The 14,868-nt window shown below is 42.0% G+C and overlaps 1 protein-coding gene across 11 annotated transcripts in view; it reads right to left on the bottom strand.

The window, feature by feature from the left end:
- The window catches only part of KLHL29 (kelch like family member 29), a 393,114-nt gene that overhangs the window by 330,176 nt on the left and 48,070 nt on the right, over positions 1 to 14,868 (bottom strand). The window contains exon 1 of one of the 11 annotated variants that reach the window (XM_069011690.1): positions 9,209 to 9,245. The exons of the other annotated variants lie outside the window; for them this stretch is intronic. The gene's annotated coding sequence lies outside the window, so the exon portion shown is untranslated. Of the gene's footprint in view, positions 1 to 9,208; positions 9,246 to 14,868 lie in introns of those variants that run through there. 11 annotated transcript variants of the gene reach the window in all.

Here is a 14,868-nt window from a genome sequence, read left to right as displayed (position 1 = left end):
AGGGGCTGAAGAACAGGAATGAAATACTGGCCAGCGAACACCCTCTCTTTGCAAATAAACAAGGCAAAGGAAAGCAAATCAGAGGGGGGTGGGGGAAGACTCCAACACAAAGTACAAACTTACTAGGCAAGCTATGTAGAAGTTTCACAGGCAGCAGAAGGGTGCTATGGGCAGGGTATCTGCCAAATCACAATCAGTCACTGCACACAGCCGAGCTGAGCATGCCTGGGAAGTTGTACGGACACGAGAGGTAAATACGGACCGACACCCCCAAAGCTGTCAGTGCTGACAGGTAAGGAACAACTGTGTGCTGTTATCTTACTCTGTTATCTTTGGCATGTTTAGCATGAAAAGCTCTGTAATGCCTGGTGTGACCTGTTGTCCTACTGTTGCCAGAACTAAGCAAGTGGTCTGAGAAGGGACTAATTACAGATCCCACAAGAAGCTACACAGAAGTTCACCAGAGCTGCAGCCAAGAGCTGCAGGCTGGGATAGAAAAAAATAAAATGCAGGGCTGGAAATGAAGGATGCATCCATTTTCACAGTCCCATCTGACTTTACTGGAAGGAGTGACTGCTCTGCACCACGATGTCTCCAGAATACTATTGTTATGTTTACCCTAATATATTATTTATTACAGAATTTGGAGCTCTCTCTTTTCCCCAACTGACAACCAGCCAACTACTAATTTGCAAGCTAAAATGCTGCGAGGTCTGCAGATCCCAGGGCATTTGCAAGCCATAAGGATTCTAAAATGCTTGGGAACAGCCTGGCAATGCTGCCAGTCCTCACTAAGGTCCAAAGAATTTAAGCCACAGCCACCTAAACTAAGGAACTACCTGAGAAAAAATGACTTGAGAAGAATGTCTGCACATGCACAATGTTCAAATATTTATAGAAAACTTTTTAGCAGCAACAAATGAGAGCATCCCTGTACTATCAGCTCTGAGTTTGAAATGGTAATTGCTGGATACCTGAGGCTACTTGGCATGTTTTACTGAAAGTTTCTCACAATCACACTCACATCTCTGAAAACAGGCTGGGAACTGTGAACATCTCTTTACCAAAGATTTACACACACACAGTAACCCTGAGGTCACTCTGTGCAATAGTTGAAGTCCTCCAAAATCGAATGCTGGCCTGTGCCTCAAAGCGTTAAGAAGTGGAAAGGGAAGGGGGGAATAATATTCACATATACATTGACAAATAAACTCCTCCTATGACATCACATAACTTTCGAGAAAACATTTGTGGTTTAGAACTGGCTGTTGAGTTTGTATTCCTGCCTAGATAATCACTTCTTTAAAAGGAAGTATACGCCAATAATATTCATGGGGAGCTTCATAAGAGCTTGGCAAACAGTTCTGACAAAACAAAAACCTCAAACAGAAGGATTACTCATAAAATGCTACATCAACAACTCTTGACAGACATCTGGATTATGCTGCTCTTTAAAGGGGAAAAACAAAGATGTCACTTCGAAGTTTAAATGGGAACAGTGAAATATGCCATTAAAAATACCACATCATAAACAAAGCTATTTTTGCAAACTCAAATGCAATGAGCAATTATGACAAAGTTTGCCAAGATAATTTACAGACTCATTTTTATTTAAAAAATGCTTTCAAAACACTAAAAGATGTACAGATATTACAGGTTAGTAATGAGTTTATAGACCTAGAGGATCAGATAGACAGCATTAATAACCTATCAAGTCCCATCTTTTTCTTTAAAAAAGAAAAGTTGATGCTGTAAATGAAGTTAAAGCATACACACTAAACCAACTGAACAAAGTTCCAGAAAGAAATGCAGAGAGACACTTTAGGAGCCCATCCTCAGAGCATGTAATTCACTATCCCTCCCCTAAACCATGTTAAACATAGAATTGCTTTATCCAGATGACATTAAGCTCTGTGATATGCTGTAGTTAAGACTCAAAATGAGATCACTATGAGGATGCAAGTAAAAACTTAACTCATTTCAAGTTTATTTGTTTTTTAATTCCCATTAAAAGCTCAAGGAAAGCTATTGATATGTCTGGGCTTCAAAAAAAGATATGTAAACTATTCCCATGCAAAAATAAAGCACTGAAAAGACTGTTTATTCAAAAATTACAGGGCTCTAATGGATCATGTATGTTCAGTTAAAAATTCTTAACCCTGATAGTGAGGGTTCTTTGAAAACAAATACATACAGTCTGGAGAAAAGGGTAGATTGCCTTAGAGTCAACTTCACAATTCATTGAAGTCCACTAGGTTTGCTGGAGATTGGATGAAGGTCACAGAATCACAGAATGGTTTGAGTAGAAGGGACCTTAAAAATCATCTCATCCCACCTCCTTTGCCATGGGCAGGGACACCTTCCACTAGACCAGGCTGCTCCAAGCCCCATCAAACCTGGCCTTGGAACACTTCCAGGAATGGGACAGCCATAGCATCTCTGGGCAACCTGTGCCAGGGCCTAACCATGCTCACAGTAAAAAATTTCTTTCTAATACTTAATCCAAATCTGCCCTTCCATTTTAAAGCCATTCCCCCTTGTCCCATCACTGCATGCCCTTTTAAGAAATCCCTTTCCAGCTTCCTTATTGCTGCCTTCCAGTACCTGAAGGGGGCACACAAGGTCTCCCTGAAACCTTCTCTTCTCCAGGCTGGACAACCCCAGTTCCCTCAGTCTTCCTTCACAGGAGAGATGCTCCAGCCCTGTGATCATCTTTATAGCCCTAATAACAAGATCCTTGGTGACTTTAAGCTGCAAGTGCACTCTGCTGGATCATGTCCAGCCTCTCACCCACAAGCACTCCCAGGGCTGCTCTCAATCCATTCTCCACCCATCTTGTATTTGTGCTTGGGATTGCCCTGATCCAGGTTCACAACCTTGCACTTGACCTTGCTGAACTTCATGAGGTTCCCACAGTCCCACCTCTCAAGCCTGTTCAGGTCCCTCAGGATGGCATCCCTTCCCTCCAGTGTGTCACCTGCAGCACACAGCTCAGTGTCACCAGCAAACCTGCTGAGAGTGCCTCAGTCCCACTGTCCATGTTGCCAACAAAGACATTAAACAGCGCTGGTCCCAAAACTGACTCCTGAGGAATGCAGCTCATCACTGCTCTCCATTTGGACATTGACCCCTTGACCCCAACTATGAGTGCAACCAACCAGCCAATTTTTTATCCACCAAGCAGTCCAGCCATCAAATTCATGTCTCCATAGTTTATAGACAAAAATGTCACATGGAACAGCATCAAATGCTTTGCACAAGTCCAGGTAGATTACATCAGTTGTGCTTCCCTTATCTACCACTGATCTTAACCCCATCATAGAAGGTCACCAGATTTGTCAGGCATGACTTGCCCTCAGTGAAGTCATGCTGGCTGTCACCAGTCATCTCGTGATTTTCCATGTGCCTTAGCATAGTTTCCAGGAGAATCTGCTCCATGACCTTGCCAGGCACTGAGATAAGACTGACTGGTTTATAGCTCCCCATGTCTTCCTTTTTTTTCAAATATTTCTTTTTTTCCAGTCAGTGGGAGCTTCATGAGACTGACAAGACTTATCAATCTGATGCATGGTGGTTTTAGTGACGTCATCCACCAGTTCCCTAAGAATCCGTGGATACATTTCATCAGGTCCCATGGACTTGTGCCCCTGCACCTTCCTTAGATGTTCTCAAATTTGTCATCTCCAACAGCAGGTGGTTCTTAATTCTACCAATCACCGCCTTTGGCATCTGCAACTCAGGCAGTGTGGCTGGAACACCTGTCAGTGAAGACCAAGGCAGAAAAATCACCTGTCCCTGCCCTCCTTTTAATTCTGTCCCATAAGCTCCCCCAATCAGCTTCTCACCACTCCCCAGGCAGAGCTCCATGCCCTCCAGCTGGCCATTTACACTTCTTCCTCATCTCCACTTCCTGCACTTCCTAAAGAGCCTGCTTCCTTCTATTCCAACACTCCAGCCACAGGAACCATCCCGGCATGTCTCCACAATGCCAGTAAGATCATGGCCCTGCAGGCATGCACATCTCTAACTCCTCTTGTTTATTCCCCTGGCCACACCTGCACAGTGGCATTAAGATGGGCACCTGAGGAAGCTGGCTTGGGTTCAGGTGCTCTCCTGCAGACCTGCAATCCTCTCTCCAAGCTCTGGGCATTTCTTGCTGGCACTGCCATCAAACTGACAGAAGTGGGATGGATTGAGGTTCCCCTCCACTGACAACTTTAGTTTAGAGGGCTTTAAACTTCTAGTTTAAAAGTAGCAGGCAAGTAAGCACATTTGTTGAAGCATCTTTATTTCTTTATTGAAGAAAAGACCAGCAAAGATACCTTCTTCTGAAATAGTTTGAAGGCATTGAGATTAAAAGACTGAAAGTTTTAGGACAGCTTGGCTAACACATTTTCCCAATGTCAATGCTTCACTGAAGCAGCTGGAGAGACTCACAGTCAAAGCATTGAAACATTTGAGACTGAGAAGACCTCAACTTCTTTGACACCATGAACTGACTTTCTGCAGTTCAATGTCTTTTTCAGATATTTGTCAAAAGTCAAGAGAAACAGAACAAAGCCTGTTGGCTTGCCATTTCCTGGTTGCTTTTAATACAAAGTCCTACTCTTCTGGTAAGACTCTCAGAGACTGCTAGGGAGTCAGGTAACTTAACCAACTGCAGGTGATGTAAGGGCAGCCAGATCCTGCCTTTTGCAGTGTGGGAGAAATGCTATTAGGCAGCTGGAGAGCAGCAGGATAGGATCAGGCTGCTGCAAAAAAAAGTCAGGATGGTGGCAAAGTAAGTACTTGGCTCTTCAGAGTCTTTGTGTCCCTCCTCGTCTTATGTGAAGCCCTGCACAACGCCAAGAAACCAAGCAGGAACTGCACTTGGTTCACGATGTACCAGAGACATGAGGGATGATGACAGCTCATTCTGTTGAGTCTGATGCTACAAAAAGGAAAGTGAGAGCAAAGTACCATAGCTTGGGAACAACAGCCTGTGCTCAAAAGGGCAAAAGCAACCATTTCTCTTACGGTCTGAACTAAGGTACAGAGTAGTCTGAAGGGTGAAAGGGCAACCAAGGTGATAACGCTGCTACAGTGTAGTATGACCAGCAACATGCTGCATCCCAAAAAGATTTTCAAAACCATCAGTGTCTACCCAGAGGATTTACCCTTTGGATATAGAGGGATTGACAGACGTCACCTCTGATTCCCCAAAAACAGGCTATATTTTTGTAATGAGTCTGAGAGCTTGACCAGAACAGGGAAAACCATATCCTCTTCACAGGGACCGACATACTTTTTACAGACTGCATAATTGTAGCAGTTCTTTTTTGACTTCAGTCTGATTCTCTTGCGTATTATAAGGCACAGGACTTAATTTGTTGCCTTTTTCAGGAAGAAAAAACCCCTAACTTCTAGTGATGCCTTCTGGGTGCTGGCAAAAGATTTTATTGATTAATTATTCTGGCTGTCAAAGCCTATTTGGTTTTTTTTTAATTATTATTATTATTATTTATTTTGAAATTTCTTGGGTTTCATTTCTAGACAATGAATCTTGCTATATTTTTGTTTAACAGACTGAAGACTCTTCCTTTTTTAAACTTTACCAAATAGGTAAATTCTTTCTCTTGGATAAGGGTAATGAATGTCAGCAAGAAATCCAAGTGGCTGAAAGGCATGTTCTTCCACCCTTAGCCATCATGATCTTCTACTCTATGTCTACTCTACTCACTATCTGATCCACCTCCTAGAGGTGCAGACAGACCTGAACACAACATTCCGTGAGTGTCTGCCGTATGGTCAGACCCAGATTTAGCACAGCCTCCCTGAAGTTCTCCTAGGGATCTACACAGATACTGTTGACATAGGCAACAAAGTGCTTTGTCCAACAAGCTCATGTTCCCCCTACTGTCAGCTTGGGGTGGAGAAATGGCCCTCTCTCCTCTCCACTGACTTCAGAGGGAGTCCAGGACAACTGGCTTAGGAAAGCGTGCAAAACTGTGAACAGCTGAAGCTGGGCAAGCTTAGTTCCCATCCCTCACACCTGCCAAATCAAATTGTATCTATGTTTCTATATTGTTCTTGTTTCTTAATCAAAATGGTGTCACCAAGTCAAATGCCTTGTAGAAGCCATAAATATCAAATTTGCAATCACATTAAAAACGCTTAATAGGTATCAGCTTAGCTTGACAGGATCTATTTTCTATAAGCACATGTTGATCGGCATTAATTATAAGTCTCTTACTCAACCCTTTACCAGCTGTCCCATTTATTACACCCCAATTCGCTATTAAAATGACAAGACTCAAACCCTCACATCTTTGAGGCACAGATCTTGGCCACTCTTCCAAAGTAATGATCCAAACTTCCAAAGCTGACTGCCAGTACCACACCAGCGCAACGGAGCCCTAAATCCCCTCTCTCCACCTCCCAAACCCAACACTAAAAAAAGACCTGCGGCTTAATTTGTGATCCCCAAAGAAACAGCAGAACAAACAGATCAGTTACAAAAGATCCCCTTCAGAGTAAAGAGAAGAAAGCAAGCAAAAACAGAAGAGGAAGTGTGGGAGGTGCACAGGTTACAGTCAATCAAACTTTGGATTCCATGTTAATTAGAAAAAGAAGCAATTCCTTCACAGCGAGAATTTGTTCTCCAGATGCAAATTGTTGAATTTAGCACATATGACCATCACAGAATTCATTCAATTGTATGAGGAGATCATGCTGATAAAATTGAGCTGCTAGATTTAATTTAAGAATTAGGTTATATAAAAACATAGGGCTTAGGCTTTTTACATATGGTAAAAATGCAGTGGGTAGCCTGAGCACTAACCTTCCCTAACGAGAGTCAGCACTGCTTGCAGTCATCCAGATGCCTACATACAAGATAAGTGGAGAAAAATCATTTTCCTAGAGGATTTAAATTATCCTGGCCATCACATATTTTCAGTTGCACACTTGGTGGGTGACACATCAGCACTACCTCCAGCACCTCCCAACTAGCAAGTTTCCTCAATAAGCTTGGAGAACAGTCTCCACACAACTACTTTGAATTGAGGCATTACAGCAAGTCATTTTACATCATTAAATTACTGCCATCTTCCTCATGCTTTGCCATATCTGTGGAGACAAAGTGTAGTGCTTCCCTTGATGCTCCCGTTTACAGCTCTGGCTAAAACGTGCAAGTTCAGCAGCTACACAGACAGCGGAGAGCTTGCCTGTGTCTTAAAAAACCAGCACTAGCACAGGCAGGAAGGTACTCATTTTTACAAGTCAGATAGCACCCATGGAGAAGACTACTGTTATTTGTCTTACAGCCTCAGGCAGTGTCCTACAGCCTGTCATCAAAGGCTTTAAATAAGACTACCATACTCCCATTTATTGACATAGAGAATATGCTGATGACAGAGAGTGTGTACGATGATCATGCTCCAGAACCAGGGATGCTGCTGTTTACATCCTTATTTTTTAACTCATGGCCTAACAGCAATGTCAGGATTAGTACAAAAGCCTACTCTCCCAGCTCCAGCTCTCAGGTGATGTACTTTTCAGGTGGAAGCTCTCCATCTCATCTCTCACCTTCATCCAAGTGCTCCTCAACCAGTGCCCTCTCTTACAGTCCGCATTTGTCACACGCGTAATTCAGAGACTCTCAAAACACTCCCTGCCTTCACGTGACTAGTCCAGACAATGCTCTGGTCCTAGACCACTTCCACAAATGCCTTGCTAGAGGTACACACTGTTGAGGAGAAAGTCTATCAAAACTGTTTTGCTGAGCAGCATGGCTTCTGCAATAACTAGGACTCATAGATGTGCAAAATAATGAATTTTCTAACACTCCATGGATGTTGCCCACGCTCTAAAGAATTTCAAATGCGTTGGTCTCTCATGACCCATCAAACAGGGAAATCCAGTTACCAGTACAACAGAAAATGCTTCTTGTCTCATGTTTAACCAATTCTTCCCTCCTACACATCAAATCCCATTGTGTATGTTAATCCACCAGTTACTAACTCCCAACTAGATTACTGCAACTCCTATGGAAACATGGACATGACCTCACACCTAATAGAACAAAGTCAATTTATCTCTGGTATCTCAAGCATAGAAGTCACAGTTCGACACCAGGCCCTCAATCCCATACTGAGATGCAGTATGAGCAAGCACCCATCACCAGAGAAAAACACTATTGCTCCAAATTCCAGAAGTATGACTGAAAAAATGGCTATTTTAATCAAAATGTCAGGGACAGTGCAGGATCTTAATCTACACCTCAGTTGATATGGATCTCTGGACTCACCCATTTCTATGGACTTGTTCTCCCAAACTACAACAGACAGCCCTGGAATTAATCTTTGTGATTGCAAGGGTAAGTTCTTACCATGAGAACAGTGTGGCCATAGGTTATTAATGAGAGTCCTGATCAACTGCATATTCAGTCCAAATCATTTGCTGAAAAGTTATCCTCCTATAGGCTATATAAATACATAATACATCTACATTAACCTGGGTGACACTGGAGCAGCCTTTCCAGCAATCTGGACTACTTTATCTCCAAAGTAGACTCTTATACCTCATTTGAGTGAGTGAGCACACATTTTAAATAATGACGAGAGACTCCAATTTTCACATTTTCATGGATGCAGTGTCAAATCTATTTGTAATAGGATCATCTATTATCTGTCAGTACTGAGCAAACTAGGTGAGAAAATAATGGTTAGTAGTATATTGTCTGGAATCCTGATGAAAATTAGCAGGAGGTAAGAGAAGTTGTTGAAAACAAAAGTGTTACTTGTTGATTGCTTAATGCAGCCTGACTTGACTTAAGCTATTTCTAATAGAAGATCAGAAGTGATTGGGGCTTATTTTTGTTCAGCAGAAGTTAATTTTCTCCGCCCATTCAATTTTAAACATGGAATATTTCATCCACTGAAGCACTCCTGTTCTTCACACAGTAGACCTGTTTCAAGCAAAACTTAGACCAGTGTACCAGTGTCAGAGAGGAAGAAATGCTGTTACCAACTCTTTAGAGAAGTACTGAATCTGTGAGTTTCACCCATTTCGTTCAGGCCCTTTATGGCCGCCATGTGGACAGATACACTGCTCTTTATCCAGACTCCCCATAGGTTACAGAGAGAGCTGGAAGGCTGGAATATCTCCTTGTTCATTTTCTCATCTCCAGCCTACAAAATCAAGGTGAACACAACCCACTTAGACTTACTGCCCCAAGGTTTTCCTTCTTGGAGAGAAAAAAAAAATAGATCAGCACACGTGTGTGTGTCTATCTGGGGATTAGCAATATACCAGATTATAGACCACTACAGCCCTCAGTGCAGCATCAGCCTCTCTGAAACCAGACAAAAGAAATACTCGGTGGTAAGGACACCCATACCTCTCTTGGTCTCTCTTATCTCTTCTTCATGTCCATAAACTGTGTTCAGGTGTGAGTTTCAAATCACTTCTGTGGCAAGAGGAACCAGCATTAACCACTGTCACCTCCTACCACAGCTCAAGTCTTCAGCTGCTTTCAGGGCTGGTGCTAAAAGCAGTGCTGGAAAAGCTGCTGGAAGCCAACACTGAGGAACTGGGCTTCGCTCCCTAGATCCACTCAAACCTTGTGCTGGCCAGTGGAAAGAGGGCGAGGAATCCACACTGAGGGGGAGGACAGGTTTCCTGCTGAAGTTACACATGAGAACAGTGGAAACAGTACCTGAATACATACACATGGTCTTTGGTTTGCTTACAACATAGTCAAGAGTGGGGAAAAAAAAAGTAACCAAAAAAACCCAAAGAACTGGATAGCAAATGGAAACATCCTGCTTTGAAGTGGATATGAAATTTTAATGGAATTTATTTTGTCAGGATCATTAAAACAATCTTTTGAGTTATGCAAAAAATACTTTTATTTTTAGTGGCTATAAATTAAACAGTCCAATAAATGGAAATACTGTTACAAGACAGTAAAATGATTTTTTTCCCTTAAGAAAGCATAATGAAATTCATACTAAGTTGTATTAAAACAAATATTTCTCAGTTACATGAGATTAAAATGTAATAATTTCAAATTTCATTTAAAAAACAAAGTATTAAAACTTTGGTTTAATATAAGGGTTTAAACAGACAAAGGTTTAAAGAAAATTTTATTGGATGTGTTAGATGATCTTTAAAGTCCCTATCAACCCAAACCATTCTATTATTCTATATCAGTGAATTCAGATCATGAGCAGAAAGATAACAACCTGAAATTATACAAAAAATATCCATGGAATATCTCCTTGCCATCTAAGGTCAACTCAAGCATGTTTGTGTATTAAAATGTAAAGCTCAAATATATAGTCATACTATTACTTTTATAACTGCTAATATATTTGTCCTTCCCTTTGGTAATCTTTCTCAAGAAGTCTGTTTTTTCTGCCTTGGCTGTCCAGAAGCATATTTTTATTTTGTTTGTTTCAACACAGCCAGCTGTTACTCAGAAAGTATTTTCTTTACTGGGACCAATTCACTGAACCTAAGACCAAGGAATGCGAGTTTCTCAGTTACAGGCTGAAAAAAAGGGAACTAAGTGGGAGAGAAAGGTATTATAACCTAGTATCAAAGTCTTACAGGCATGAATCCCTATAATAATCACTTTAGGTCCCTAGAACTACAGGCAAGCATTTTTTTAAAATCTCACTACAGCATCTCAGTGCACAGACACCAGAAGTTTACATAAATGTAATTCTCTGGAATCAATAAAACTTAACTCTAAAGCCTAGATACACAGAGGCTATGGGGCAGGATTTGACCCAAGGAGGACACTGGTATCCAATACACAATTTTGGCAAGTTTTACGAGTTTAAATCCGCGGTGACTACAGTTCTCATCCCTCTGGAATATTACAGAAGGAGGGGTGAGACCCCAGCCTGGGGTGCTGGTGCCATAACCATCAGGTCCTGTGAGTCATAACCACCAGTTCTACCTTGTTCTGCATCTCTCCCATCTCTACTCAAAACAAGGAGTTTCACTGATTGTAGCTGTACCAAAAAAAAAAAGAAATATGGCTTTCCATGGATTAATCTGTTAAAAATTTAATAAAGGTACATTATTTGTTACTTTGAGAATATAAAGCTTTAAAACCTAATAGTGTGCAGAGATAAAAGCGTATTATTACAATTAGCAAAGAGTGGTATAAATTTAAGGTATTTAGTTGCAACTCATAACATTTCAATTATTACTAACTAGAGTATATTATGAAAATAAGTTATATGCAATACAGAACAAAAACAAATCAATTACTTCTATGAGTGTTTCTCTGTTTAAACCCTAAATAATTCAAATCCTAAAGACTGCAGTCATTTTGATTTAGAGCATTTCACCCTGACATACATTTGGCATAAAAAACAGAGGAGAAGTAAATCATCTCTAAAATAACTGGGTATATCAAGACAGAGAGAGAAAGGAACTATGCTAGAGATTAAAAACACTTCAAGAAACTATCAAGACAAAGAAGAAAAAGCTGGACAGGATGTCAATAAGAAGCAGCTTCACCTTAATCAGTGAAGCAAAAGCAGGAAGGAATGATGATTCTGAATGAACTGCAGTGGAGCACATGTGGCCTGTGTCAAATTCTTGGGGTCCATCACACTCTTAATCACCCACCGGAGAGGAACAAAATGTGCTTTTGCTGAGTGCACACCACAAGTGACAGGTGAATGGAGGTCTGCAGCTTTATTTCGAATGTTTACCTGAATGCTTAATGGGTCAGAAAAAAAGCCATTTGTGGAGTTCTGCATTATTCAGTAATTTCTCTAATTATAAAGTGATTTCAAGCATTGCTATTGTTGCAACCAGTCCTTTCCTATTAGGGGCCATTGTTTAAGAAGCTGTGTGTGAGCACTGAGAACCCCCGCACGCCAAAGTGAGCATCTCCTACGTGTCACTTCCACCCAACCATCACTCCTCCAGCAGGTAATGCACGCATTATCTACGCTGACCTCTCCTTAATTTATAGCACCTCTATGTCATAAAACAATTATCCGCATTCGACACGAGCAGCACTTGCTAGCTTGAAAAGCAATTAAAATTTAGGAGCTGTCTCCTGCAACAAAAAGGCATTCAGAGAAGTAGCGCTCCAGAAAAGTTGCGGCATGCCAGCCATCAGTCTGATTCTACCTCTATCAATCACGCGAGGCCTCGCTAAACAGCGAAGCGCCAGCAAGCAAACAGCAAATGTTTACGAGGTGCAGCTGGTGGTACTTACATTAACAGCAAAAGCAGCATCAGTTAAATTAACATTCTTCATTCTTTCATTGCTCATTATGGTTTGACAGACATACCCGCAGTCCACATAAATGACTTAGAGCAAGAGAGCTGTCTAGCATCCTGCCATGAAACAAGACCACCTAATGGGAGCAGCCACTGTAATTAAAACTCTGAAAACCAAGATTTATACCAGTTTAAGGATGCAGTGATGGGTATTATGACCTACTTTAAATTTATTAAAGGAATCGTGAAAGCCTGAGCCATTACTCAAGTGAAAAGTTAAGAGCCTACCATTTATGATATTTGTCCGATAAAAGGGACTCGAGCGGTCCTTTGATCTAGGAATCATTTCTGTTGTTTCAGGTCTGAAGATGCAGGGGGAGAGGAAAGAAAAAGATATTACTGAAGTATTAACTAATCAGCTTCCCCAGGAGAATGCTCTCCCTAAGTCTTACTCATTCAAGTCCACAAGATTTTCTTTGATGGAGAATTGCAGCAACTGGTTCTGCTTAAAAATTTACAGCCACATTTAATCTCTTGGATCAAGAAAAGTTAATTTCATCAACTTAAGGCTGTATTTCATGGAACTGTGTCAGAAATTATTACCATACCAGAAAAAGGGGATGAAAACCCACCAGTATTTTCTAAAAGCACCTCCGAAGCACCAGAATGGGATTTGACCAAACAACAGAATCAGCTCAGACAACTGGAACGCAAGACTGTTAAGGAGGAATCCACATAAACATCAGGAAAAGTATCTTTTGAAAAAATTAAAACCACATTGATCTGTAGTTATACACCACCCTTAAAACTGTGTTTAACACTGTTAGCTATTAAAACAGATTAGATCATGAAAGATGATTCAGTGTTTGCAGAAAGTGAGAAGCAGTGAGGAACTTGCCTTGTGGCAGTGCAGTGCTCCACTCCCTGCCAGGCACCATGAGGCACCATGTGAGGCACACCAGGGCAGGGCTTGCACAACATGGGATACTGGGGGGCCAGGAGACTAATATAAGCCCAGGAAACACTATGGAGAGGAACAAATTGTGAAATCTGGCCCTCTGAAGGTAGGTAAAACCCTCACTTCCGTTTCCCAGGAGTGATCTCCCTACTGGAATTTGCTCTGTTTCATCTCCCTTCCCCTCTGCCAAGAGCAATAAAAAGTGAAGCTTTTTTGCCTTTTCCCCTTAAGCAGTTAGAAAGCATCACTCCCCTTCCCTTCAATGGCTCAGTGGTTAAAGCACTTGCCTTAAAACACAGACATCTGTGCTTCAAACCCCTCTGCTGCCTGAGACCTGAAATCCCACCTGAAATCTGAAATCAGCCCCCAGGAGGCAGCTGCAACCACCAGGCTATCAAAGCATGGTATGGGATGTGAGCATGCATGCAGAACTCTTCCCACTTCTCCCAGCAGGGAAGAAAGCAAACCTGCTCCCCACCACAGCACTCCCACATGGGGCAGAAACAGCTCTGCCATCTCATATCACACACCTGTATGTACATACACATGGCTTTTGAGCTCCAGGCATCAAAAAAACCCCCAAAACAGAACATCAAAAAGGCTCTTCACCTTAATAAATATATCACACCAGTAAGATGCATTTAGCAGGTCAGTGCCAATTCTCTGGTACACTGCAGCTCCCCATTCCAGTTGCCCAAACTCCTCTTCAGGATGCATTTCTGTCCAGCTTGTTTCCACAGATATGCCCACACCTGAGCATGATTTAGGGAAAGCTCTCATCCAAGAGCATGTGAACATCACCCAAATGCACAAATACACTTGAGCCTGTGCCCTGACCCTGTTTAGTTTACTAATACAGATGCAGAATCAAGCTAAAATTAAAATTACAGCATTTAAAGCAACCTCAGGAACACAGAGCCTAAAGAGGGCTGTAATAGCAAGCACCTGGATGGCCTAAGTCACAAGTGAGGGCTTCAGCCCACGTTGCTTTAACTGCAGCTTACAATGGTTAAGGTTGGAAAAGACCTCTAAGATCATGGAGTCCAACCACTAACCCAGCACTGCCAAGCCCACCACTAAACCATGTCCCTAAGCATCACATCTACACATCTTTGCTTAACACTTCCACAAATGGTGCTTCCACCACTTCCTCAGGCAGCCTGTTCCAATGCCTGCCCACCCTTTCAGTGAAGTAATTTTTCCAAGTAATCAATCTAAACATTCCCTGGTGCAGTTTGAGGCCATTTCCTCTTGTCCTATTGCTTGTTAACTGGGAGAAGACAAACCCCCACCTGGCTACAACCTCCTGTCAGGGAGTTGTAGAGAGCAATAAGGTCCCCCATGAGCCTCCTTTTCTCCAGGCTAAGCACCCCCAGCTCCTCCTCATAAAACTTGTGCTCTAATTTAATGAGGCCAGTACTGGGTGAGGAACAAAACCCCTCAAACTCCACAACTGTTGTGATAGCTGCTCTATTTCCTGTGAAATATTCCCACTTCTTGCAATACATACTAGGCAGGGAAGGAAGTTAATTACATAAGGGCATACTGGTGTTTTAGAGCTCTTCTGCAAGGACCCCTTTGCTCTGTCCCCTGGCCCCGCTGCTTCTCACCCAGAAGACTGGTTTACAACAACCACCTTCCTTACACCAGAGGGGTGAGCAAAAGCCCCCTTGGGA

This window comes from Aphelocoma coerulescens, chromosome 3 (genome assembly GCF_041296385.1).
Source record: "Aphelocoma coerulescens isolate FSJ_1873_10779 chromosome 3, UR_Acoe_1.0, whole genome shotgun sequence".
NCBI classification, from domain to species: Eukaryota; Metazoa; Chordata; class Aves; order Passeriformes; family Corvidae; genus Aphelocoma; species Aphelocoma coerulescens.
This window is presented reverse-complemented; position numbering and strand designations above follow the sequence as displayed.